The 25,346-nt window shown below is 47.5% G+C and overlaps 3 long non-coding RNA genes across 3 annotated transcripts in view; 2 read left to right on the top strand and 1 right to left on the bottom strand.

The window, feature by feature from the left end:
- Positions 1-5,148, top strand: part of LOC143689042 (uncharacterized) — a 56,074-nt gene extending 50,926 nt beyond the window's left edge. The window contains exon 3 of the long non-coding RNA XR_013178486.1: positions 4,885-5,148. This is a non-coding gene — a long non-coding RNA (uncharacterized LOC143689042). The remainder of the gene's footprint in view (positions 1-4,884) is intronic.
- A 6,841-nt stretch (positions 5,149-11,989) lies between these two features.
- Positions 11,990-25,346, bottom strand: part of LOC143686500 (uncharacterized) — a 28,582-nt gene continuing 15,225 nt past the window's right edge. Inside the window, exons 5-6 of the long non-coding RNA XR_013177200.1 lie at positions 12,393-12,586; positions 11,990-12,295 (exon numbers count right to left, since the gene is read on the bottom strand). This is a non-coding gene — a long non-coding RNA (uncharacterized LOC143686500). The remainder of the gene's footprint in view (positions 12,296-12,392; positions 12,587-25,346) is intronic.
- LOC143686499 (uncharacterized) lies at positions 19,155-25,154 on the top strand. Its single transcript, XR_013177199.1, has 4 exons — positions 19,155-19,651; positions 20,674-20,741; positions 22,387-22,522; positions 24,232-25,154. It is a non-coding gene; the product is annotated as an uncharacterized LOC143686499 (long non-coding RNA).

The following is a 25,346-nucleotide window of genomic DNA, read 5'->3' as shown; positions in this document are numbered from 1 at the left end:
TGATCTGCCTCCCCATCCCCACACTTCCAGACTTGGAAGTCCCTGCCATGAGGGCAAACACCTTGGCCACCTGCCACATGACATTCCATCTTTTACTTGCAAAAAAATACGGATTTGACAAATTTCTGTCTAGAGAACACGTTCACCCAAGCCCAGGGCCCCTCCTTTCCCAAGAGCTGGATTACGGATGTTACAACAAAGAGAAGGCAATGAAAGATGAGGTGTTCTTCAAAGCCTTTATATCTTGCTCTAAATCATGAGACTCTTTCCATGTCTGCTACTTCGTAATAAATCTACTAGAGGTTAGAGGAAACTGAGTTCCTCAGGCCCCAAATGAAAAAGAAGAAACAGCAACTATTTCAAGTATAAAAGAGGGAGGCAGGTCACCTTGCCCTAGAACTTTTTGAAACAATCCCACGAAAGAAATTTCTCCAGCAGAGGGCTGACAAACCAATGCAAGTAACACCTGCCTGTATCTCAATATTACCTTGAATGAAAAATGGAAAGGATCTTGTTGAAAAATCCATTTGCTGATATATAACTCTTGGAATTTTAAACCTTTTACCCTGCCCTACTAAAGCTATTTTTTAATTAGTTAAGACACTGTCAAAAGAGGAATCACCTCAGTTCTTTGGCCAAAAAATTCTCCTCAAGTACCTACAGGGGGAGGAAGGATGGTTTAAAACATGAAAAGCAAGAGTGCAAGGAACCAAGTCAGAATCCAGGCCGGTTTAGAAGGAAGAAAGGGACGTAAAGGCTGAACATACTAATCCTGCTCGATAGCCCAACACGACCCAATGAACCAGCCCCTCCGGGACCCCCAGTGCCGCCACGTTGCCTCTCTTCTTAGGAAGACGTGTGAATAAAGCTGTAAAGAGAGAGAGACTCTTTCCCCGGCACTTTTCAGAGAAGGCAAACATGTTGACGCAATTTCCCATCTCTGAGCACAGGCAGGAAGGTGGGAAGGGAATATTCCAGAAATCACCCCAGCCCCACACTCAAGCACAAACTCCCCTCTTCCTATGGGTCTTCAAGTGCTCCTTCAGTCTTTATTGAAGCAACCAACATTTACTGGGGCCTCGCTATGCCCCAGGCACCCTCCAAGCGCTCCAAGGAGGTAGAAAAAGAATTGGCTTCCACAGGTGCTTAAATCCCTTGGGCAGGGTAACACATCGGCAGATAATTGGGTGGCTGCTGAGAACAAGAATCTCAAACAACCTGGGTCTCAACCCTGCACAGACACCTCCCAACTCCCAGCCGGCGCTGCGACCTCGAGTGGGACACCCCGTGTCTCTGTGCCTCGCTTTCCCTATTGATTCAGGTGACGGCCTCACCAAATTGCCGGAAGAATCAAGTTTGTGGACAAGCAGTACTGGGACTGCTTGGAGAATGGATTTGTATAAAATGGCCTGGACAGGAGGAGGTGGAGATATGGCCTGTACCCGACTCAAATGGTGACAAGGAGGAGGAGGAGGCTGCTGAGGGAAACGACAAGGACGTCACAGGACAATGACAACGGTTCAGATTCTGAACATGGACTGGGCAGTAGAGAAAGGGAAAGCTTCACCCGCAGATCGCTCTGTTTCCTTCTCTCTCCAAGGAGTAGAGCTTGGTTTTAGGCATCATCCTAGACAAGGAGGTTCACGTTATTTAATTTTTTTTGCTGGCAGGTCATTTTTCAACATTTTCTTTTTGTTTACATTAAAGATGAGTGTTGCATGGAAGGTGTCACAGAGCTGATCAGATTAGGATGGGCTGACGGCTGCCGCTGATAACCAAGGCTCCAGGCAGATGTTTATGTTCCTTCCCTGGGCTGGGGCGCCCAGCGAGCCAGTGCAGGCAGGACCTTGCACGTGTTCCCAACCTTTCCTCTGGCCTCATGGGAAAAGGGCGCCCTCCCTCCCTCCGGGATGCTCTCCCAAGATGTTGCAAGTAATACTTTGGAACCAGACATCAGAGGAAGGAAGAAGGGAGCTCATGTTTACCGAGAGCTAGCTATGTACTTTACTCATTACTCACAATCATCTTCTGCAATAAAAATGAGTGCCCCACTCTACAGATGAAGCAGCTAAGGGTCTCAGACATAAAGCGGGCTGTCGGAGCTCACGGAGCTGACAGAGAGAGGGACTGGGGCTTGCAGGGAGGCCTGGCTCAAAGCATTCCATGCGAATACCCCAGCGGGCCTGGCTTTGCCGAGCTCTCAGTGCAGTGAGGGAAAGGAACAGATGCGGCTGACACGAAATGCAGGGTAGGACACGACAACGCACAAGTCCTGGACTCCCGGCGCCCAGAGGAAGGAACAGTCCATTCTGACTAGGGAGACAGGAAGTCTTCAAGGAACAGATGGCCGTAGAAAGGGACTACGAAGGATGGGTGGAAGCGCAGCAGGAGGAGAACTGGGAGCGGAGGGCGAGTGCGGGAAGAAAGAGCAGTCGGGGCCCAGGCCCCGCGAGTGGGAGCACTGAGCCGTGGCAGTTCTGGGAGGACGGTGAGCACGGCAGCTCCCTGCCTGCGATCCCCCAGTGACTTCCCTTTTCTTTCAGGACGCAGCCCAGGCCTCTGAAATGCAGGGCCCTCCGGAACGGGCTTCTCCCCCGCCATAAACGCCGTGAGCACGGCGGGCTCCGAACTCCCGTTGTGCTCTCGCGCATCCGAGTCCTCCCTGCCCCGACACTGCGACCACGTCCTCCGCTCCCCTGCCCCCTGTCCACCTGCATCCTACTCGGCCCTGAGGGCCCGGAGCTGCTTTCCCTGGGATGCTTTCCCTGACCTCCCCGCTCACACCACGCAGGTTTCGGCTCTAACGGGCTCCTGCCGCCTCTCCGTTTCCCCTATCACGGCACTTAACGAAACTGCACCGTGCTTGCCAGTCTCTGCGCCTGCATTTCCCTGGAGGCTGTGAGCTCCATGAGAGCAGGGCTTGGCATATAGAGGTGAGACACAAAGGTGGAATTCTGACCCAATGAAAGAAGCAACAAGGGGGAAGACATGAAACATGAGGGAAGAAAAGAAATTTGGGGGCAGGTTCCGAGGCGGGCGTAGGGGCATGGGGGGCGGGCAGCGCTTTGATGCCAAGTTAATTTCTTCAGATTTTGTTCTGTGGACAATGGGGAGGCTGTGATCAGCACTGAGGAGGGAAGCAGTCGGTCCTGTGGATCAGGTTTCAGTGTATTTCAGGACAAAAGGTGATGCTTTACGAAGCTTTGGTGAGGATCCAGACCAGAAATGAGAAGGTACATGCATTGCTCACTTAAAAGGACCTTTTTAAAACCTGGAACCAAGGGGCCAAGAGCTCATCCCAGCTGTGGCTAAAGCAGCCGGGAGCTGTCCGTGATGCCAGAAATGACTGCTGTGGACAAACCTGGGGAGGGGTGAGAACCTGCATGTGTGCGTAGGGACTCTTAAGAAATTCTGCATAAATAAGTGGAGGCATTGACAAGAACTCCCCTGGGAAACCGCCTATTACATGACTAAGGCTCTGAGAAATCTCTGCCAATGGCCTGGCAGAACGTTCACCAGCCCAATCTATCGTTGAAAACCTCCAAGTGCTTCTGGGAGTGTGTGGATTATGGGCTGTGGGAATCTCAGGCCATAAAACTTTCACCCAGCTGCTGGAGTGGCTGGCTGGGCAATTAGGGAGGATTCTTTCAAGCAGATCAAAAGGCTCTGGGGAGGTGATCTCAGGGAGCTTCCTGCCCTCCTTGCAAAGAAGGCAGGAGTCAGTTCTCATTATCCTCATTTTACAGATGTGAAAAGTAGGTTCCCTGGTGACTAAGGTTTTTGCCTGAAGTCAAACCGCCAGCAAAGGGTGGGACCCAAAATAAGTGCATCAGTCACCCAACTCCCAGGACACAGTCTTTACAGAGCCTCCCACTGCAGGGAAGATGGACAGTTTCTGAGAAGTCAGGCCCACGTTTGGGAGGTCAGGGCATGGAGCGGTTCACGGGGCCCTCACAACCACTGAGTTCATGCTTTCTCCCTTTACGGATCAGGTTGCTGAGGCCCACATTCGTAGAATGGTGTCTGACTTTGAATCCCAGTTCAGCCGTTCACTAGCCCTGGAAACTGGGCAAGTCCCTTAATCTCTCCAAGTCTCAGGTCCTGCATATATGAATTGCAGATGTTAATACCTCTGTAACTAGATATTGCTATTTACCGTGGTGAACCCCATGCAAACCCCAACCAAAACCATTCCTGTCAACCCTTAAGAACACCTATGGCTCTATCTGAGATTCTACAGAAGTTTCAGCACTGAGATTATTTCCAGAAACCAACAGCCTCCAGAGGAGTTCCTGGGCCAGATAAGTCCTGAAACCCAGAGGGGCCAGCCTCTCCAGAACATCAACTAGTTCCATCCCCCTATCCCGTATTATCAACATTCCTTTCCAACATGAAAAAGTCAAAATGTGCATAGCCCAAATACCCCTAAAGATTGGGAGAAGGAGGAATTTTAACAAAGGTAGAATTTAACAAATGAATATGAGTGCTGAATCATTATGTTGATATTTTTTTGGTCTAGGGTCTTGAAGCAGCTAGGAGGAAAGGCCTGAAATTGAGGATCTGTAACCCATACCAAACTCTGAAATCTGTTTTATAACTCGTGTTACAATATACTTTGAAAATTATTGCTTTATGTATATATTTATACTTCATAATAAAAATTTTTTTTTAAAAAAAAGAGAGAATACCTCTCTCTAAGTGGGTAGTTGTGAGAATTCAATGAGGTCTGCAGCATGCCAGGAACAGCAAAGGGCCCAGCATTTAGCTGTCACTCAACAATGATCTGAGTTTGAAAAGTAACCTTAGGTTTTCTATCTGTTCATGGTCGGGCTATTCAAGAATTAAGTCCAAATCTCAGTGTTTGACTAATTCCCTCCTTTCCAGGCCAAGGAAGTGCAATCTCACCCTTACTAATCTCGACCACCGGTCATGCTTTCAACTAGAAGTGATTTATTACTCTGAACCCAGAGGACAGTCGGTACAGCAGAAATGCACGTTAGGAGTCCCCGAGACGGGCTTGTGATGGCTTTGGAATTCTCACTGGGATCCCGCCTTACTCCCTGAGCTGGTCTTTGCGGCTTTGCCATCCATGGGTCCAGTATCCTACGAATTACAGGCAGCCAAGGCGCAGCATCTGTGCTTGGGTTCGTTGGGGTCTGCATTTGGGGGAGCCCAAACTAAGACAAATTCTTCCATGAAGAATTGCCTTTATATTTAAAGACAATATTACATTAGGTGGACTTACAAGGCACTAAAACATGATATGGACAAAGTCTGAGAAATAGAAAACCCTGGATTAAATGCAATGATCTTTCTCCACAGCCTTCCCTAGTACCAACCACCTTTTTTGAATCCTTTTTTGAGTTTTTCCAATCACAGTAAAAACTTCTATTCACCCATAATGCTTCTGGCTTTAAAGACCCCAGCCCAATTCCTAGGTTTGCCCATGGCTTTCTGGTGCATTATTTGCAGATCGGGTGCAAACACTGCCCTAGCTGCCCACCCCCCCAGCAGGTGATCAGAGCCAGGAGGAGGGTGAAGGGGGCCAAGGGCATGAATTCCAGTCATGCAAGGGCAGGGTTGGACCCTGTCTTTATTTTAAATTTTTGATATTTTTGTTCATCATGGATTTTTTAGCATTAATTTTGACTTTTTAGTATTACATTAAACTTTCATTTATCTTGATTACTGAATTTTGTGGCACCACCTTAAATTGTGCACCCTAAGCAAAGCCTCACTTGCCGCATGCTAGTTCCGGGCTTCAATGTGATGTGACTCCTTCAAGAGCCTGGGGCCAGCCAGTGCTAAGCTCTCAGAAGACAGTTCATTAACACTCAAGGGCCAAAGAGGGAGCTGCTATTGGCCTATTCCGTGTTGACTTCCCACCATGCCCTTTGATCCTTTTCCATCCAGGGCAAAATGTTTAAAGGAAAAAGAAGAATTAAGGTACTCTCTAGTCCTTTTCTCACAGCCTTCACAATGTCTTCACTTAGTTGAGGAAAAGTATCATCTCCACAATTGATTCAATTAATATCTCCTTGTTGTATGCCCCATCCCCAACCAAAAGGGTGCCTTTTACTTAGCTCTGCAGATATCACATAGTTCAAACTGCTGCTAAGAGGTCTCTGGCATGCCTGTTTTCCATGAAGACTTGTTAAATTTGGTCTTGAGAGTTTTTTTGCATCTGTGTATTTTATAAAAATTTGGAGCCTAATAAAAAATTCTTAAACAATAGTCAAACTTGCTGTGTCCTGTAATTATTTTTTTTTTAAGATTTCATGTTTCTTATAGTGAGTGTATTAGCTTTCCATTGCTTTATAACAAATTATCCCAAAGTCAGCATCAGGAGACCAGGCACAGCTAAGGACCAGACTCTTACCAGGGCCCTCTGCTTAGGGTCTCACCAGTCTATAATCCAGATGTTGATTGGGCTGCATTCTCATCTGGAGGCTTGACTGGGGAAGAATCAACTTACAAGATTAATCAGGTTGTTGGTGGAATCCATTTCCTTCTGGCTGTCTAACTGAGGGTCCTGGGTTTTTTGCTGAATGTTGGCTGGAGGCTGACTTCCATGCCTGGGGACCACTTGCTGTTCCTTGTTTACCAGGTGGACTCTTCTACAAGGCTGCTTACTTTATCAAGCCCACAGGAGAGTCCTATATGTCATAGCCAAATCATGGCAGTGACATCCCATCACCTTTGCCATATTTTGTTGGTCAGAAGTCAGTTGCGGGTCCTGCCCACACCCAGGACACAGGTATGGACACCAGGAGGTGTGGATGATGGGCCCTCCCTTAAAGTTGGTCTTCCACAAAGGGGGGCTCTTTTGAACTTAAGCAACTAAGTCTCCCACGCTTCCATTAGAATACCTTCACCAGAGGCTCAAGTTAATCTCATACCCTCCCTTCTCACACCCGAGGATGGGGGATGTAGCCCCAAGGACAGTCACACCTCACCACCTCCAAGCATATAATTTCTTGGAAGCCATTTTTTTAACCTTGGAAATTCTTGTGACATTTACACTCAATTCCATTAGATGTCCAAGTTTATGCCTACATAAGAATAAATTGTTTTAAAGTAATTGCTCATTAGATATTTTAACGTTTCCTCCAACACCTTCAAATGAAAATATCACATGCCATGATTTTCACACAGAAGTGTGCAACTGTGTTTAAGAAGGACAGTTTAGACTATACTCAACTTAGTTCTCAGACCCCACAAAGTTACCCTGGAGGGTCTATTGGGTGGACCCACCAAGAAACTATTTTCTTAAGCCATTAATGAGCCTCCTGGGAAGGAATTTATTCTAAGGAGAAGTTGCCCAAACTTTGGTCATCTTTGCCCCATGTTCATGAAAAATCTGCCATTTGAAAGCCACCTGTACTTAATATTTTTCTTTAAATTGATCCCTTTTATTTTCACTTTGCCTCTTTTTTAACAATACTATTCCGTTATATTTTTCCTAATACATTTTGAAATAAATGGCTGATGATAAAATATTTTTCATCATAATTTGCTTAACATCAAAACTCATCTCAACCGCTGTGGTAGGCAGCCTCTAAGAGAGTCCCAATGAGTCCCACTCCCTGGTATTCACATCCTTTGTAATCCCCTTCTGAGTTTCTAATTAGTAGAATCTGGCAAAAGTGATGGGATGTTACTTCCAAGATTAGGTTATGAAAGGCTGTGGCTTCTGTCCTGTTTGCATTCTTTCTTGCCATCTTGCCTGCTCTTTCAGACAAAGCTAGTGCCATGCTGTGAGATAAGCAATGGAGAAGCCCACAAGGCAAGGGGCCAAAGAAGGCCTCCTGCCAACATCTCGTGATGGACTGAGGCCCTAGTACAACACCCAGCAAGAAAATGAACCCTGCCAACAACCCCATAAGTGAGCTACAAAGAAGATCCTTCCCAGTCAAGCCTTTTGAAAGAGCCAGAGCCAGAGGCCCCAACTAAACCACCCCTGATTCCTCCTGACCCAGAGAAAATGGGAGATAATAAATGATGCTGTTTTAAGCCACTAAGTGGTGGGGCCATTTGTTACACAGCAACAGATAACTGATAGACTCCCCACTGATGGATTGTGTCCCATGCTTTAAAAACCTCATCCTACAGGAATAATATTAAGACCGTATTCCAGGAATGGTGGGCTCATGATGAAAAGCAGAGGGACAACTTAAGTATAATGACTCAGCGTTTCCCTGATATGTCTTTTCATACCTTGGTGTTTGTACCAGAACCTGTGAGGGTAGAAGCTGAAGCAGGAGAAAGCAAAACCAAACCAAAAATAAGTATTTCATGACTATCTCTGTGAGACACTGAGAGGCAAGGTGGCCCTGCCTTGGTGCATGTGTAACCAGACAAAAGATGGAGGGCCATTCTCTCTGGATCAGCATGGGACCCGGGGACTGTAGCCCCAACACAGACACCCACTGCACCAGCCTCGGTCCGGGTCTCCAAGGCCTGACTATAGACATCAGAGCAGAAAGCTGGAGCTGGGAGGAGAAGAAACACCGCATGGCAGCCCGGCGGACTGCATTCACATGTATACAAGAGCCACCCCACCTTTCAGAAACAAGTGGGGTGAGATCCTTGACAGGGGATCCTAGACAGTGGATAAGAGATTGACACAAGGTGAGTAAAAGAGAATATTTTCATTGACGATTGGCAAAGTGGAGGGTGTGATGGATAGCACGACCCTAAACTTCCTGGGGATTTAGGAATATAAAGCATTCCCCTCCCTAACAGTATGGTAGGTGCTCCAGGACAGGGATCCATCCTGCCTTCAAGTGTGATAAAATACACTAGACACCCAGTGAAGAATGTGGGTGGGGAGAAAGGCCCAGTGTGGTGGTCTTGCTTATTTAGAGATGTCACACAAGTAAGGCTGTACTTCATCCTCTTGGTCTTAACCTTTGGCGTGACGCTTCCTTTTTGTTGGCTTTGTAATGTCCAAAGCTCCACATCACAGACACCAGTCAGCTGCCTTCCTCCTCATTACACCACAGCCAGGCCCATTGTGAAGAGCTGTTCTAAAGTTCAACTTCAAATATCTCCCAAGCGGAACCCCTTCCTCACGTTTTGGATGAGCAATCAGCCTGAAAAACATGAGATTGGGATAAAGTATCAATGCCTCCATGGACCATTTCCAAAATAATGGATGGGAAGAAAACCAGATGAGGAGTCAAATGCCTTAGGTTCTGGCTCCAACTCTATCAAGACCCACCAGCTGTGTGTGTGTACTCGCTGAAGTCATTTCCTCTTCTGTAACGTGGACTGAGTGATAAATGCCTTCCTTACGTCATACTGTTATTATGAGACTCAAATTACAGAACGCGAGTGAAAGCTTTGTAATATGTAAGGTTATATACCAAGTAAGGGTTATAATCATGCACATTACCATCCTCATCTTTACTGCTGGCTGTTATAAAGCAACAATAAAGGTTTAAATGTATCAGTCAAAGTCCAATCAGGTAAACAGAAACCACTCTAAGTATTTGAAACAGGGGGAAACTAGCCGTGGGGAATGGGTTACCCTATTCTGGTTGGGCTGGGAAGCCAACCAGAAATCAGAGAGGCAACCCAGAGATGAGTAATTGTCGAAGCCCTAACCAGCCCCAAGCTGGAGGGACATGGGGGAGGTAGAGTCACAAGAACCCAGGGCCTGGGGTCACCTTTCAGAAACAGAAACCAGGTCAGGAGCTGGAGCCAAGGAAGAAATGCAACCACTGCCAGAGACACCCCAAAGATAGAGGGCAGGAGAATATAGAAGTTCTTCCTTTCCTGCCACCCCTCCTTTCCACCAGCGCCTCCCATTGTCTAGACCAAGCCTGAAAACAACTGTGACAGCAGCAATGAATAGATCTGGGACCAACAGGTCCTGTACCAAAGAAGCCCTCTATTTAGCCAGAAGTGCAAATAATATGCCAGAGAAAAATAGCACAATGAACAAACCCAAAGTCCCAAAGACTCAGAGTTCAAAGGAGCAAAGGAGTTCATCAGGTCCAAACTCTCACTTTATAGACAAAGCTCCAAGGAGGAAAATAATATGACTTACCCAAGACGGTGGCCCAGCTGGCTAGGGGCAGCTGAGGGCCCAGGCTTTTGGGTTCCCAGCTCCTGGTTTGGGCCACAAGATTAACTTTACAATGATAGGCAGCAGGAGCTCTTCAACAAATGGATATGTTCCAAAGTTGATATCTAAGGTAATTGTTTGAATCTTAGGACTCATTTTCCCACAGAAACAAAGTTGTCTTGGCCAACTATGTTCAGACTGGGCCATCAAATGCCTACTTGGCCCCCACCATGGGAAAGAAAGGAAGCTTTGTGGTCCCACTTCCAAACAAGGTATCCAGAGGCAGAGAAGCAGTTTTCTTCCCAGGCAGACCAGAAGAGAGGATTCTCACTCCGTCTCTTCCCTCTGCCATTCCAGGTGAAGTTTCTCTTCATTCTGCCATTAAGGTGGTGGGAGATATGACCCTCTGGTGAGGAGATATTCCCTTGTCACTTGCCACCCTTTTCCCACAGGGGCTGTTCCTAAAGGGGTGTCTACAGGAACTCCTCAAGGGAGGGGGGCAGGTCTTTTTTGCCCTTTACATCCTTTTGACACAACCCAATCCTGAGATTGTCACCCAGGACAAACTTCTCCCTAGGGGGGTCTGAATTAATATCATCAGCATGGGCGATGGGAAAAATACAGTCATCGTCACAGAATAATTTTATACGTGGAAAATGAAAAAAAAAAGTCCTCTTGTTTTCATACCATTGCAAATTTTAACAAAATAAAATTTGCAACAACAAAGCGTGCTCTCGTCTGGTAAGTATATTTCAGCAGAAACTGGGAGAGTGGTGCTGGGAATACACCTATCCACCCCAGCTATCCCTTCTACCTGAGTGGCATCTGCCAGGTGGATGCTTTGGGGCTGCAGTGGAATTTCCCTCTAGCTTTAGCAGAGAATTCCTTAAACAGCTGCGGGATCGCCCGCACATGATCTTCCGGTGCGAGACATGCAACCTATAGTTAGCGAGCTCTCATTTCAGGAACCAGTCACCCCAAGAAAGAAAAACTACCCATCGGCCCAAAAGTGAGAACAAGGCAGATTCCTGGGAACTCAAAAGAAATGCAACTTAGTAAGTAGAGCTAAGGCAGAAATGGAAACTGTAATATGTCGCCTGTTCTGCCGGATGAAATACAGAAACATTTCCTCAAACCTTGACCACTACCTTCCCGTTGGAGAGAACAGGAAATCAAAGTTTTTACAGCTTTGGCAGCATTCGAGCTCCAGCGCCCTCTGATGTGAAAGCAGAGGTAGGAGGCCCCGCCCCTCCCAGCTGTCCCCTGCCCCCACCAGGTCCCTATGCACCAGCACTCAGGCACTGCACTGCCTACCTCAGGAGGGGCCATTTCCGCCGGGTGCGGTGTGAACAGCACCCCCTGGAGTTGTGCAGCGCTTCTAGTCGAATATGTCTCGCCCACTGCCCTGTGTCACAGCTGCTGCTGACAAGGCTGTGAGCTCCTGGCTGAGTGGCGGGCACTATCTGAGTCCCCGGCACCTAGCACAATGCCTGGCATGTGGTCGAACCTCAGTAAACTCCTAGTGATTTAGGAAGTAACGAATTTGGGAGGAGAGAGTCAGCACCACTCCAAACAGGAAATACATAAATATTTAAAATAAGAGCCAAATCCTAATTTGGGTATGGATACTCTTTGGACTGATGGCTTTAAAAAGTAATTATAACATAATGGGTAAGCTCTCTGGCTCTGGGGTTAGAAAGGTAAGTCTTAGTTTTCTCATCTGTGAGTCCGAACTGGCATAATGCCTGAACTGGTGCCTGCCCCGTAGCAACACTCAGCGCTCTTCACTGTAATAATGAAGGACACTGTTGATGTCAGTTAATCAATGAAACCATAATCCTGAAAAGCAACATTCAGCAATATTTGTATCCCACATAGAAGGCTATGCCCAAGAACATATTAGTTGCTCAGCTAATGTTTATTGTATGAATGAGTGAGAAAGAGAGAGAGAGAGAGGAAAGTTGAAAGGGAAGGAGAGACAAAGGGAGGGAGGGATACTGAACTGGGAGTCAGAAGAGAGATACAGCTTCAGCTCTGCCATCCCTAATTTCATGACTTTGATTATGTCACGTGCCTTCTCATTTTGGCCCTCTTTAGGCTCAAAGGTCACTGGATGATGTTTCAGGTCCCTTTCTCAGAGTCCCCTCTAGTGGCTCCAGCAGAGACGAGGGCTTCCACTCCTGATGAATTTTTGCTGTGTTCCTTCAGATCCTGCAGGTGGCGCTGCAGAGTTAAGAAGAAACCCTGCTTTTTAATGACTTTGCTCCCAGCAGCTAAATCTCTGGATTAATAACAGACAGAAATTAAGGAAATCACTTACTTGTTGCTGAAAATGCCTGGGGCAGTGACCCAGCCTTTCCATTTCCTTTCTTGCCTACCTGGCCTCTTCTGGTGCCAAGAAAGCATCATGGGTGTGGGGAAGCAGCTGGTTCCAGACGCCAGGTCCAGTTCTACCGCTTCCCAGCTGGTGACCTTGGACAAAGGCACTGCTCCTCTTTGGGCCTATTTTCTCGTCTGCAAAGTGAGGAAAATAATACTGACGCCCCAGGAGCGTTAGGAAGAGTGTACATAAATCAAAGCGCACAATGCCTGTTGTCTAGTAGGTGTTCAATAAATGCTCATTCCCTTTCCATCCTCCCCCCGCCCCCAAAATGCTCACTGTGGACCTCGGTTAGTGGTGGAAAAGAAATGGAGAGGGTGCAGTGGTAGAGTGAGGAGGAGGTGAGCTTGCACAGGAGGGCTCACTGAGGAGGGGGCTTGTCAGCTGAGACCAGGAGGAGAAGGAAAGGTATCCCCGGCAGAATGGAGAGCAGGTGTAGAGGCCCCGCCCATCTCATCCAGCCCCCTTCCCCCTTCCCTTACAAAGGGATCCACCAATGCAGTGGCTCTGTTCTCTCAGCCCCCATAGGCCACCTTGTTTGTCCTTCTATGACAGCAATCATTGACCCTGTCATCTTTTTATGCACGTGGTCATGTCTCCTCAATGATTCCCTGAGGATCAGGAGTGCTTTTTATTTCTCTGTCTACCCAGGTCCTGCTGCCCAAATGACTTAATGAATAAACAAATCAGTGAACATGTCATGCTGGCATTCATTCAATCTCTCATTGGCTATCTTACAGGGATGCAGCCTGACCTTTTAGCTGTCACCTATCTTGGCATGTCCAGAACCTGGTACACAGTAGGTGCTCAATAAATGCTTACATTATTGAATTTCAACTGAATTTGCATTTATTGAGGACCTGCTGTGTGCCAGACACTGAACTAAGCACTGGAGACACAAAGATGAATAGGAGGTAACCTGGGGTCTGAAGTGTTTCCACTCCAGGAGAATAAAAGTAACGGTAGCATTTATACCACACTTGCTGTGTCCCTGTGTCATGATTAAGTCTCTCCATGTATTCTTCCACTTAATCCTCCCAAAACTCCTGTGCAATAGGTACCAGGATTGGCCCCACTTTGCAGATGGAGAAACTGAGGCTCAGGTGGGGATCCTTGCTCAAGATCCCACCACTAGTAAGTGCCAGAGCCTGACTGAAAGCCAGGTCTCTGGCACTAAAATCATTGCCACTCACCACTTTGTCACAAACATACATGCATGTAAGAAGCTTAGATCTTACATATGTTCAGTGTGGGAGATCTAAGGAAAGTTGGGAAAGATTTCCCAGAGGAGGGTCAGTATGAGTTGAACCTGAAGGACAGGGTGGAATTTTACATTTAGGATCCCAGTGGAAATGGGGAGGGTGCAAGAGAGAGGGGAAGGAACATTCTAGGCAGAGGGAAGTCAAGCAGCCTGCAGGGGGATGTGGTGACACAAAACCTGGGCACAAGGGCTTGCCTGGGAGAAGCAGGCTGTGCCTCGCCTCTGCAAGGTCAAGTACTGGCTCTAAGTCAGGCCAGTTGGGGAGCAGATACTCAGGTCTAGAGAAGTATCCGGGAACACTTTCTAGAGACATTTACAAATAGAGACTTTCAGCCTTGTTAGTAGCTGATCTATACAACTTACCTACTGTAAGTCTGTGTGATCAAAACGTGCAAAGCCCCAAAACACTCGTTCAACATCTATTCAACACCTACAACATACGTGCCAGGCGCTGGCCACTGAACAGCCACTCTGGGCACTACTGTCCAACTGTGTAAGGCAGTGGAACAAACTGGGTTTGAATCTCGACTCCATTACTCACTAGCTGTGTAACCTTATACCAATTATTTTGCCCCTCCTAGCCTCAGTTTCCTTATCTGTAAACTCAGAGGGTGCTGATAATAGCTATCTCATAGGACTATTGTGTGCAATAAGCCAACTCATATAATGCTAAGAACACAACCTGGCACTGTCATAAATGGTAGATGGTATGTGCATGTACTCCTATTGCACGGGCACTCTACTACAGCTTGCTCAGTGCTGGCCATTGGGCTAGCGGCTCAGAGATGTGTAAGGGCATGGCCCTTCCACTCTAGTAGGTCAAAGTCTAGCAAGAGTCAGGCTTATAAAAGAAGTGATTGCAACAGAGCGAAATAAGTGCTATATTCATGATAATAGCAATACTAATAATCGCTAGCATCTGTGGTATAATTAGTGAGTACCAGGAATTCAGCTGGCTACACATAGTATTTCATTTCTTCCTCACTGCAAAGACTTAAGGGAGACACTCTCATTGTCCTTATGTTCTGTGTAAGGAAACATGCAGTCCCTCCGCAAGGGGCTGCAGCTGGGATTTAAATTCAGACCAAAGACCTTGCCTCTACCAGGAAATACATAGCTACAGGAGGACCAGGAAGGAGCCACCTGCCCCTCCCAGGGACAATCAGGGGGGCTGCACAGAGGTGGTATTTGAGCGTAAGGATGCTTAGGAACCCACTAGGCTTGAAAAAAGAAGGGATTCCAAGCAGAGGAAAGCGCACAGGCACAGGCATGGCATTTTCAGAGAACAATGGAAAGTTGTGGCTTCAGCACAGGTTAAAGGGCTGAGACAGGAGGCCCTGAGTCCAAACTAAGGAGTCTGGATTTCTTCCTGGAGAAGCAGGGAATCACTGCTTCTCCCACTGCACAGGGAATGATGAGCAAAACAGAAACAGCTTTCCCTCCATTTCTTACCACCAACCCCTCTCCACCACACACCCTACGCCCCCACCGCTCCAGGGAATATCTGGGCCGAGGCAGGATCCAGGGGCTTCTGATTAACAGGCTCATCAAGGAGCCTGTCCAGCCATCATATCTGGTGTGTAAATAATTTACAGCAACAGAGCGTGTTTATGTGGGATGGTGGCCAGGACCGCCTCGCTTCTCCAGCCTTGGTGATGCCTCTCGCTCCACCGGTCACCCTGGGCCCCGGGTTGTACAGGGGAGGAATCTGCAGTGACAGAGGAAGGCAGGGATCTCACAACCCAGGAAGGCCATGGAGCCCCTCAGCCCGGGCGCCCGGGGACAGCACGTCTGCCTCCAACCCTGCGTGAAATGTGCTGAGAACACAAAGGGGGCCTTGCTCGTTCTCAGCACATTTCTCAGAAACAAGCCAGAAGGTTTTGATGTGTCCTAGACGGCAAGGCCCAAAGATAGGGAGCAGAGTGGGGAGCAGGGAGGGGACGGGGACTTGCCACCTTAGGCTGCAGGGGTCCAAGGCCTCTCTTGGCCACTTGTTGACTGTCTCACCCTGGGCGATTATTGCACCTCAGTTTCTTTTTGCACAAATGTGGTTCCCTAAGGAAATCTCCTCAAACCTGCATACTATCTCTCCCTATATCCTGAAAAAATAAACCAACCTTCTAAATGCAAGAATTAATTAGTACAAATGAGGTAAAACCAGAATAACCTCCCATTTAAAATCACCCTATGTTCTGTAATAGAGACTGAAATCACTTCCAGCTAAATTGTAACACTAAGCCCTGTTGGTTATAAGTTCATATTTAAACCCAATTGGTGAGGTTTTGTGACTGCATGCGGGTGTGGAAGCTAAGGAAAAGTTCAGGATGGGGTGGAAAGAAGCGTTTGGCTCAAAGCAAGGCAGAACAGGGAATGGCTAAACTAGACAGGGATTGCTACCGGTTAGGATTAGTAAGAAAGGTTCCAAAGCTTACCTAAGCAGATGTTTGGATTTCACTAAACTCTTGCTGCAAGTGTGAGTTATCTTGTTAAACATACCAATGTGCAATTGTGAGCAACAGATAAAATAGGTAGTAGCTTAGTAAGAAGATTATGCACATATATATAATAAGAATTATGCAATATATTATACAGCAAGAATTATAATATACAAGATTTTATATATAAGATGTGTATGTGTGTATGAATATGTATGTGCGCATTCATACATATGAATGTGTGTGGCTATGTGCAGATGTATACATATATGTATGTGCCTATGTATGCATGTACGCATGTATGTATATATTTAGTGCACCTGATCATAGTGCCCAGAGGTGCTGGCCCAACAGGAACTCCCTTCCCTGTTTCCCTGGGCCCTCTAGGAAAATGGGGTACAGCTGCAGCTGTGCTAGGCAGCGCCTACAGGGCAGAGCTCTCGGCAGTGCTAAGGCCACACAGTCTGTGAGCACTGAGCCTGTGCTTTCTTGAGGACCATGGACCTACCTCCACTGCCCTATGCCCAGAAGAACATCCCCTAGCAGTCGGGAGGCTTGCCCCAGCACCCTCCCCCTTGAAGCCCAACCTGACTCCCACCCAAGCAGCTGCCCACTCCCACCCTGGCATCTTCCCAGTGCACCTTGTGTGACAATGCCATTCATGTTCTCACTGGACCGGATGCCCCAACGTCAAGACTGCTAGACCCTAAAGGCCAAAAGCACATCTCGTTCTCTGTTGTATTTCCAGCACCCAGCATAGCTCTGAATTTCCGGGGATTGTTGCATTTTTCAAATCTTTTAACAGCAGGACCAGAACATCAGAGATGGGGATACCATCAGCCTTGCCTGGGAGCCTGTTAGAAATGCAGATTCCCTGGCCCCCTCCCCTAGACCTCCTGAATCAGGATTTCCGGGGTCAGGCCCAGGAATCTGGGTTGCAAGAAGTTTTCTTGGCGAGTCTTACATTCACCAAAATTTTAGAAACCCTGAGTCTAGTCTGTTCCTGCTAGCCTCATACTTTTACAGATGGGAAAAAATTGAGATTCAGTGAAGGGACCTGTTTCCCCAAAGTCAGGTAGGCAGCTGAAGGCAGAGGCAGCGGCGCTCGAGCTCATCTCCTAACTCCCCAGCCTGCGCCCTTGTGAGCGCCCACAAAGAGGAGGCTGCCTGATGCCTGCTTGGGAACAGCATAAGCTCTCTGAGCATGTCAAATGGGAATGAGCTTACCTCCCCTGGCCAGCTCGAGTTAATTCAAAGAACAAGTTTTAACTCCAAGGGAGACAGTGTTGGGAGGGCTTGAATGGGGCAATTTGGAGAAAAGCTCCTAGGAAATTAAAGCAGGCCACGTGGAGGACAAGAGTTATTTTCATACCCTTTCTCCATCAATTGTTGCCCCTACTCCCACAGCCAGCCCACCCCTACCCACCCCTCAGCCGTGACCACAGGCTTGTTTTTCTCTACAGTGGGCTGGGGGTAATATACCCAGGCAACTAGGTGAACGTTCTGTGAGGCCGTTAGGGTTTCTCAGAATGAGTCATTTTTTCAAAAATAACAAAACCTCTCGACATCACTCGATTTCAGCATTCTCGCTGGGCTCTTGAAACCTCTTTTGCAATTGCATTCCAAGCACGCCCGAAGTCTTTCTCAGGCCTGCTGGCAAGTCTCCCTCCCAGCAGAAGGGCTTCACTGACGGACAAAGAAACCAAACCCAGGACAGGCAGCCCAGGGTCTCCAATGCTGCGAGGCGAGGTTTTAGGCAATGAGAGAGAAACACTTAGAAGACGTGGAGGGCAGCGGGGAAGAAGATCGAAGAGGCTGGCTTGGCTTTTGACCCACAGTTACCCACTGGACTTTGACAAACCACCCTGCTAGCTACATTGCCTTCCCCATCCTAATTAGGCTTGGCTAATAATCCTGAGTGATAACTAACAGTTGCTTAACATGTCACAGTTTTACAAAGCACAGTTCACTTCCATCATCTCATTGCCCAGATGAGAAAATTTGAAGGTCTTGGAGACTAGGGGAGGTTCAGGGTTGTGCCTAAGCTCTTACAATTGTCCCCTTGTGTTCTCAGGCACTTTCCAAATGGCATCTCTTTTATTTTCCATTCGACAATGCCGAGAGGTAGATGTTATTCTCCCCATTTCGTTGTCTACATAGGGAAACTGAAACTCAGAGAGGTTAAGTATTTTGCCCAAGGTCACACCGCTGGTGGATGAGCCGGAACCAAAACCCAGGTGTACAGGCCTCACAGCTTGTGCCTTTTCTGATGCTCCCAAAGCCCTTTGCACAGTACTCCCCTGGCACTTTGCCTCATGGGTTTTAGTTAACACTTTATGCAACTTTTGCCTATAAGCTCCTGAAAGCAAGGAGAGTAGTTTATTCGTCTCTGTATCTTCATGGCTTACTAACTGATAGATACGCAATTGCTCACTGATGAATGCAATAAGGGCTAGTCTCAAACTCTGGCTCTCAGACTGCAAACCCTGGGCCCGATCTCTGTGTACTCGCCCACTCCTATTCTAGAACCCCAGTTTCCAGCTGAACCCCAACTCCCTGGCTGTGGCCTTGGTAGCTTTTCTCATCTGTGCAAAGATGTAGTTGAGCAGGAGACACTCGGAGGGCTCTGTGGGCTCTAACAGTCAAAGGTTCTGGAAGGGTGTTGAGTCTTCTCAAGAGAACAGTGCCTAGAACGTGGGTCAACTGAACATATTTGCTGACAAAAAGGATGGAGCAAAACACCTACCAGAGCTCCCAACATTGACCTAGTAGTAACTTTGCATTTACTGTGTCTCAAAAGGTGAAGCAAAATCTAAAACCTCAGGGTCTTAATTCTGTATGAATAATATCCTGTGTAAATGAAATCTATCCATATACACCCAGTCCCATTATCGCCTTGACTACCACTTTATGACTTACACCTGGTATCATTATTGCCTTAGCTATTGCTTTATGACTTATGCCAGATGTCACTTTGGCGTCCCTTTCCTTCCCCTCACCCTCGCCTGATTCCCAGCTGCCACCACTACTAGCCCCTCTGGGCACACTTCACTTTTGCATCGAAACTGCCTGCTTATTTATCTATTTTCCAGGAAGGCATGTGGCCTGGGCCTCTCTCTAGCTCCAGCATTTTAGCCAGTGTGCAGCCCAGAGCTGCCACTCAAGACATGGGTGATAGTTGCATGAATTGATAAAGTGTGCATGCTTACAGGATCCTTCGCTGTTCTGGGAGTGTGTTCACACACACCTCCTCGTGATAAGTCAAGAAGTCAGTAGTGTTTAAAGACGAGGAAATGAGACCACAGCCAGACATTCAACACCAACCAGCCAGGAGGGTGCTGGCCACAATGAGTTATAAAATACAGGCAAGGAGATCTGGGGAGACCAGAGGAGACCGAGGCACATATCTAAAACAGAGCTCTCCACTTGTTTGTTGTGAAGGAAGCTTTTTTCCTCTTCTTCTTTCCCCACTAAAATCTTACTGGGGACCAAAATATAAACAGGTATGGAGGGGTGGGGGGGTGCTGCTCTTGATGAAAGGAAAGGAGAAAAACTAAAGATTCATCAGTTCAGCCTCATTGGTCTATCCTCAGGAGGAGGGGGCGGTGCCTGTACCCGGCCACCAGATGAAAAAGATTAAGATTCTAGAACTCAGATGTTTGTATTCTAATACCACATTCCTTCAAATGAAGCATCCACTTCCCTCAAGTTGCCCTCCTCATTCAAAACCTCTCTCTTGGCCACTCTTATGCATCAAATACTCTGCTAAAGGCTGTTGAGCGTTATAAATCCCAGGCCACAAGGAGCCGCATGTCCTGGGCCTGTAGTCTAAGGAGCCCCTTTGATTTCCAACTCACCATTTCCAGGCTTGGGCACCTTGGGAAAGTCCTTTCTCTGAGCCTTGACTGATTCATCTGCAAAACGGTCTCAAGGCTTAGATTCGATCAGAGTGAATGCCCCACGCGTGTGAACACTGTGCAGGACTGCGCTGTGCCTGGACCCTGTTGTGCTGGGCGCCACTGTGCTGGATCCCCCATGCCTGGACCCCACCATATAGGGCCCTGCTGTGCCTGAACCCGCCATGCCTGAACCCCACCATGCCTGGGCCCCAGCATGCCTGGACCCCATCATGCTGGACCCCCCCAGGCCTGGACCCACCATGCTGGACCCTACTATGCCTGGACACCCCCCATGCCTGGGCCAGCCATGCCTGGACCCCACTATGCCTGGACCACCCTGTGCTGGACCCCACTGTACCTGGACCCCATTTTGCCAGACCCCACCATGCCTAGACCCCGTCGTGTCTAGACCCCACTGTGCATGGACCCCTCCATGCCGGGACCCCACCGTGCCTGGACCCCACCACCAATAGGTGTGCTCAGAGCCCTGGCTGCATCTGCTCTTCAGAAGCTATCCAAAGTGCAGTACATAAACCACTGGCAGGACAGCACATCACTTTTGTTCGCATGCCCAACTTTTTTATTTTATTAATTATATATTTATATTTACATGTATTTATATTTAGGATAGAGATCTTCTGTTAAATATCTTCATTCAAGCAGGAAGATGAGTTACTGTCATTTCAAATGTCAAGTAAGTAATGTTACAGATGGGAAACAGGTGTGAACCACATCCCAAGGGAATGTCTGGAGGATTGGGGGCGGGAAATGCCAAGCATCCGAGTGTGAAAGGGAGAGGAGGAGCCCAGGTGGGAGGGGGCCAGGCAGAGAGCCACCCCTGTGTGCAGCTTATTTTCCACCTCCAGCTGGCTTTCTCTCTGGAGATGATGACAGGCACCCTGGCAATACAAATAAATTATTCTATCAGGTAGCACTGGATAAATTGGGAGCCTCCCAGATTCCCTGCAGCCCAGTAGGTAAAAAAAAAAAAAAGTGAGAGAGATGAAGAGGCCCCAGGAAAGAAGCCTCCAGGGGCGGCTTTTCCTTGCTGCCTCTTACATCTGGGTTTCAATCTGCAAGGTGGGCAGCTTGCCGGCAGCGGCTGAAATCTACAGAGTCTCTGGATTCCAACTTCGAACCATCTATTTTGTTAGCGTTAATAGTCCTCCAACATGTGCATTATGGACCAAGTCCTTCGGCTTGCGTTGCTTCACTGTCTTTACATCCTTGTGTCTTAGGGAAGTCGACACTGGGCAGGGACCATTAAGTCTCCTGGGCAGAGGAGGCAACAGGCACCAGTTCCTGGGGGTTGCACAGCCCATAGAAGTCATCCCTGGATTAAAATCTGGAGGTCTTGACTCCAAGTGCTGTGCTCCTTCTAAAGCCCTTTCCTTCTAGAAACACGCAGGAACCTGAGCCCTGCAAGGGCACTACAGGAAGGGAGGGTACAGTGCCCCTGCCTCTCAGAGTTCTCTGGTCAAAGAGCCCTGGCAGGCGTGCGGGCCGAGTGCACGCCTGCACTGCCCAGGGCATGGGGACCGCGAGGCCCAGACAGGAGTGGGCTTGCAAGCATTCGCCTGGCCCTCTGAGGTCCCTTATCTTCCCTCTGTGAGAGGGTCAGGAGAGGCAGGTTTTCCCCTATGGCATCTGTTGCCTTTCCCTTTCTCTCTGTTCCAGAGCCCACAGGCCAAGGCTAAATTCAAAGGTCTGGGGATAGCATGATGGCCTCAAAGGCAGGGTGTGGAGGGGAGGTGGGGCACTGAACTTTATCTGGGAGACTAGTTCAAAATGCACGTGCCTTCCACGCTTTCCTCCAGGGTACAGTGGAGGGTGTGTGTATTTTGGACATGTTCTCAAGCCAACTCACACGTTCTTCACCATAGAATCCAGAGTCAAAGAAAAGGCTTCATTTTACAGAGAAGGAAATTAAGTCTCAGAAAGGTGAAATTCCTATCAGGGATGGGATACGTGTGTGTGTGCACGTGTGTGTGTGTGTGTGTGTATGTGTACATGTGCACATTGCACTTCAGTATTTAGTTTAGGAAATGACAATATTGTTAGAGATTGGGCTCTGTGATTCTGTGGCCCAGGACGGGGGATTCGCCTCTCTGAGCCTCAGTTTCCACACCAGACAATGTGATCTTTAAGGCCCTTCTAGTTGGCAGTCTGTGTCTATGAGGAGAAGCTTCAGCCTTGGTCCCCCAGGGGCCACACAGAGGCTCAGTGGAGACGGTGCCCACAAAAAACAATTCTTTAGGGTCCTTTTTTTAACAGAACAGAGGCCAGGCTTTTGCAGTTCCAACCCAAGGCCCAATTAACTTTCCTTATCATTACAACAGGCACAGAGAGTGAGAAGATGTAGGAGATGATCAGGAAAGACACAGAGAGGCTGCTGCAGATGCCGCCCGGTCTCCGCACTGATGAGATGATGGGAAAGCTGAGTCTAACCCCAGTTCCAGGGCTGCAGCCTGCAAGGTAAAATGAAGCTGGGCTTTATATTCAGATTATATCATGGACACTAATTTAAGGTGCCTGAGTTTAAACTGTAGTCAAGAACATTTGGACTCTGGGGATGCCCTGAGGCCTAGAACCATCAGCATCAGGTAGAGTTGAAAACCATATCTGTTGTCCCCCCAGGACTCTCTTACCTCCTTCTTAATGAATTTCCCATGACCTCAGAGTCATTTTTTCCTATCATAGAATAACCATGGCAAGCACTGTAATGGCCCACAGGTGCTATTGACTCCATGGCAGATGCCTTCTCAGAGGTCCAGCCTCAACTCCCAGGAAGACCCTGGGATTTACTTGTCCGGTAAAGAGGTATCCCCAGAGGAAGAGTGTGCTGATTTGAAGCTATTATATACCCCAGAAAAGGACATGTTCTTTTAACCCATTCCTGTTGGTGCAAACCTTTTGGTTAGGTTCATTTAATTGAGATGTTACCCACCCCATTCAAGGTGGGTCTTAATCCTTTTACTGAAGTCCTTTATGAGAGGATAAAGGACCAAAAAAAGTCCAACAGAGTTTAGAGAGAAAAGCCCCAGAGATGCTAAGAGACCCACAGAAGCTCAGAGAGAAGGCCACTGGAGCTAGGAGCCAAAAGTAGTTAAAAGACCAGCAGACACCAGCAATGTGCCTTGCTGACAGAGGAAGCCCCAGATGCCAACAGCCTGTCTTCAGAGAAGACATCTTCCTATTGATGCTTTAATTGGGACATTTTCATGGTCTTAGAACTATAAATTTGTAAACTAATAAATTCCCACTGTAAAAGCCAACCCATTTCTGGTATATTGCACTCTGGTAGCTTTAGCAAACCGAAGCAAAGAGCTAAGGAGGGATCTTGACTAGGAGACTCCAGAGAGCCAAGAGGACTCTACTATACATCAGGAAGTAATCCACAGAGGAAGGAAGGATGGATGGAGGAAAGGGGGAAAAGAGAGAAAGTGATGGAGGGAAGGAGGAAGGAAAGAATTCAGATTAATCTAAGAAAGCACTTTCAAAATACTAACCATATCCCATAATGGTACAAAATGGCTCAGAAAGTGGTGAGCTTCCTGCCCCTGGAATATTCCAGCAGAGGCCAAATGGCCCTCTGTTGACATTTGGAATTGGGAATAATAACAGATACTCAGTCTGGGCTAAGCACTCACCAGCAGTATCTCACTGTCTCCTCACTGCACACCGAGTGACCTGTGCAAAATGCAAATCCAACCATGTCTCCCATTACCCTGCTGAACACCCTCAATAGCTCCCTACTGCCTCAAAAAAAAAACTCCTAGCCTTAGCAAAATGTACTGAAGTGGCTATATTATGTCCTCAAATGGACATTATCCTGCCTACACTGGAGAAACTGCTACCATTACTTCCCAGGCTACAGCTCAGTGGACCAGAGGAGGGGGCTGACAAAAGGGCAGCCTATCCATTAGCTGGAAAGGGGCCTATGGAGTGACCCTGGCCTGAGAGCTTTGCACAGTAGAGATGAGGGAAACCAGTCAGATCCATCAGAGTCTCATGGCAAGGATAGTTCATGTCCACCAAATAGTCCACGTGCTTCTCCTCCTTTCCCACACTTGCTTGCATTAGGTAGAGCCATGTGGCTATTTATGACCAATAGACTGTACAAATAAAAACCAAGGAGTTTCAAGTAACTGTGGCTCCTCTGTCCCTCTCTTCTTCTGCCACAGGGGACTTTGAAGGCCATGCGTTCCAGACACTTTGTACAACTATGTAAAGCCAAGAAGTTTTCAAGTTTTATCTGTTATCACAGCAGAGCCCGTCCTATCTTAACTAATACATACTCTCAACAATTTGAGTTGAAGCTACACACAAAGGATAGGATGCAAAAAAGATTTCATAGTAATTTCAAAGCTCTAGGGTAGGAAACAATGAAGTTTTACAACTGAGAGGAACATGAGATAAGTCAGTTGCTAGAAGTGAGTTTGAGCCTAACAAATTTATTTTGCCAAAGTACATCCCACCCTCCATGGAGCCTGGATGTCCTGAGGTTCTTGTTCATTCTGTGATGCTGCTTGTAGTGAAGTTCTATTTCCTCAGGAAGCCCAACCCTAATGCCAGGTTCTCCCTTATTCTGATATGAATCCTCACAGTTATCCTATTGCGTAAGATTAGCTGAATGCCTTGGTTCTCTGCAACCTAAATAGGCTGCCAGCCCACTGGCCCTTCATGATCTGACCCCTGCCTACTTTTCCCACCCTGCTTCCTTTACATGCTTCTCAAATTCCCTAGGCCTCAACTCTGAACACGAGCTGCATTTCCCAGGGTCACCCAGTCCTCTGATGCCACCAAGCTCTGTACAATTCTTGCTTTGGGTGGTAATACCTTTTCGCCTCCTCCATTTATTAACAATCTGATCACCCTTCAAAACCCAGTTCAAAGCCACTTCTTTCATGAAGCTTCCACAGTATCTCCAACTGTCTTTTCTTCACTTGCACAGTACCCTTAGGATTGTTTTTTCATCTATAAGATAAGGATAATAATTCTTAACTTACAGAATGGCTAGGAGAGTCAAACTGTGTGAGAAGACTCAGGAAAATGTAACAGACAGTGTCAACATGAATTTGCATTATGACAACTCTTCCCCCCAGTAAAGCCTATTTCATTCTAACTGATGTTGTGGTTTGTTGTGTACTTTCTTCCTTTCCGTATGTCGATGAAGGTTTGAGGGTTGCATAAAGAAACTCTGCTTACCTTCAGTACACCCCCATTAAATAGGAGGACAAAGGAATTAATTGGGAGTGTACAAATTATGTATCATTCAGCAGTCGCATTTGGCTGCAAG

The sequence above is a fragment of the Tamandua tetradactyla genome, chromosome 6 (genome assembly GCF_023851605.1).
Source record: "Tamandua tetradactyla isolate mTamTet1 chromosome 6, mTamTet1.pri, whole genome shotgun sequence".
Lineage (NCBI taxonomy): Eukaryota > Metazoa > Chordata > Mammalia > Pilosa > Myrmecophagidae > Tamandua > Tamandua tetradactyla.
Note: the sequence above shows the minus strand (reverse complement) of the source record. Positions and strands in the feature narration are given on the sequence as shown.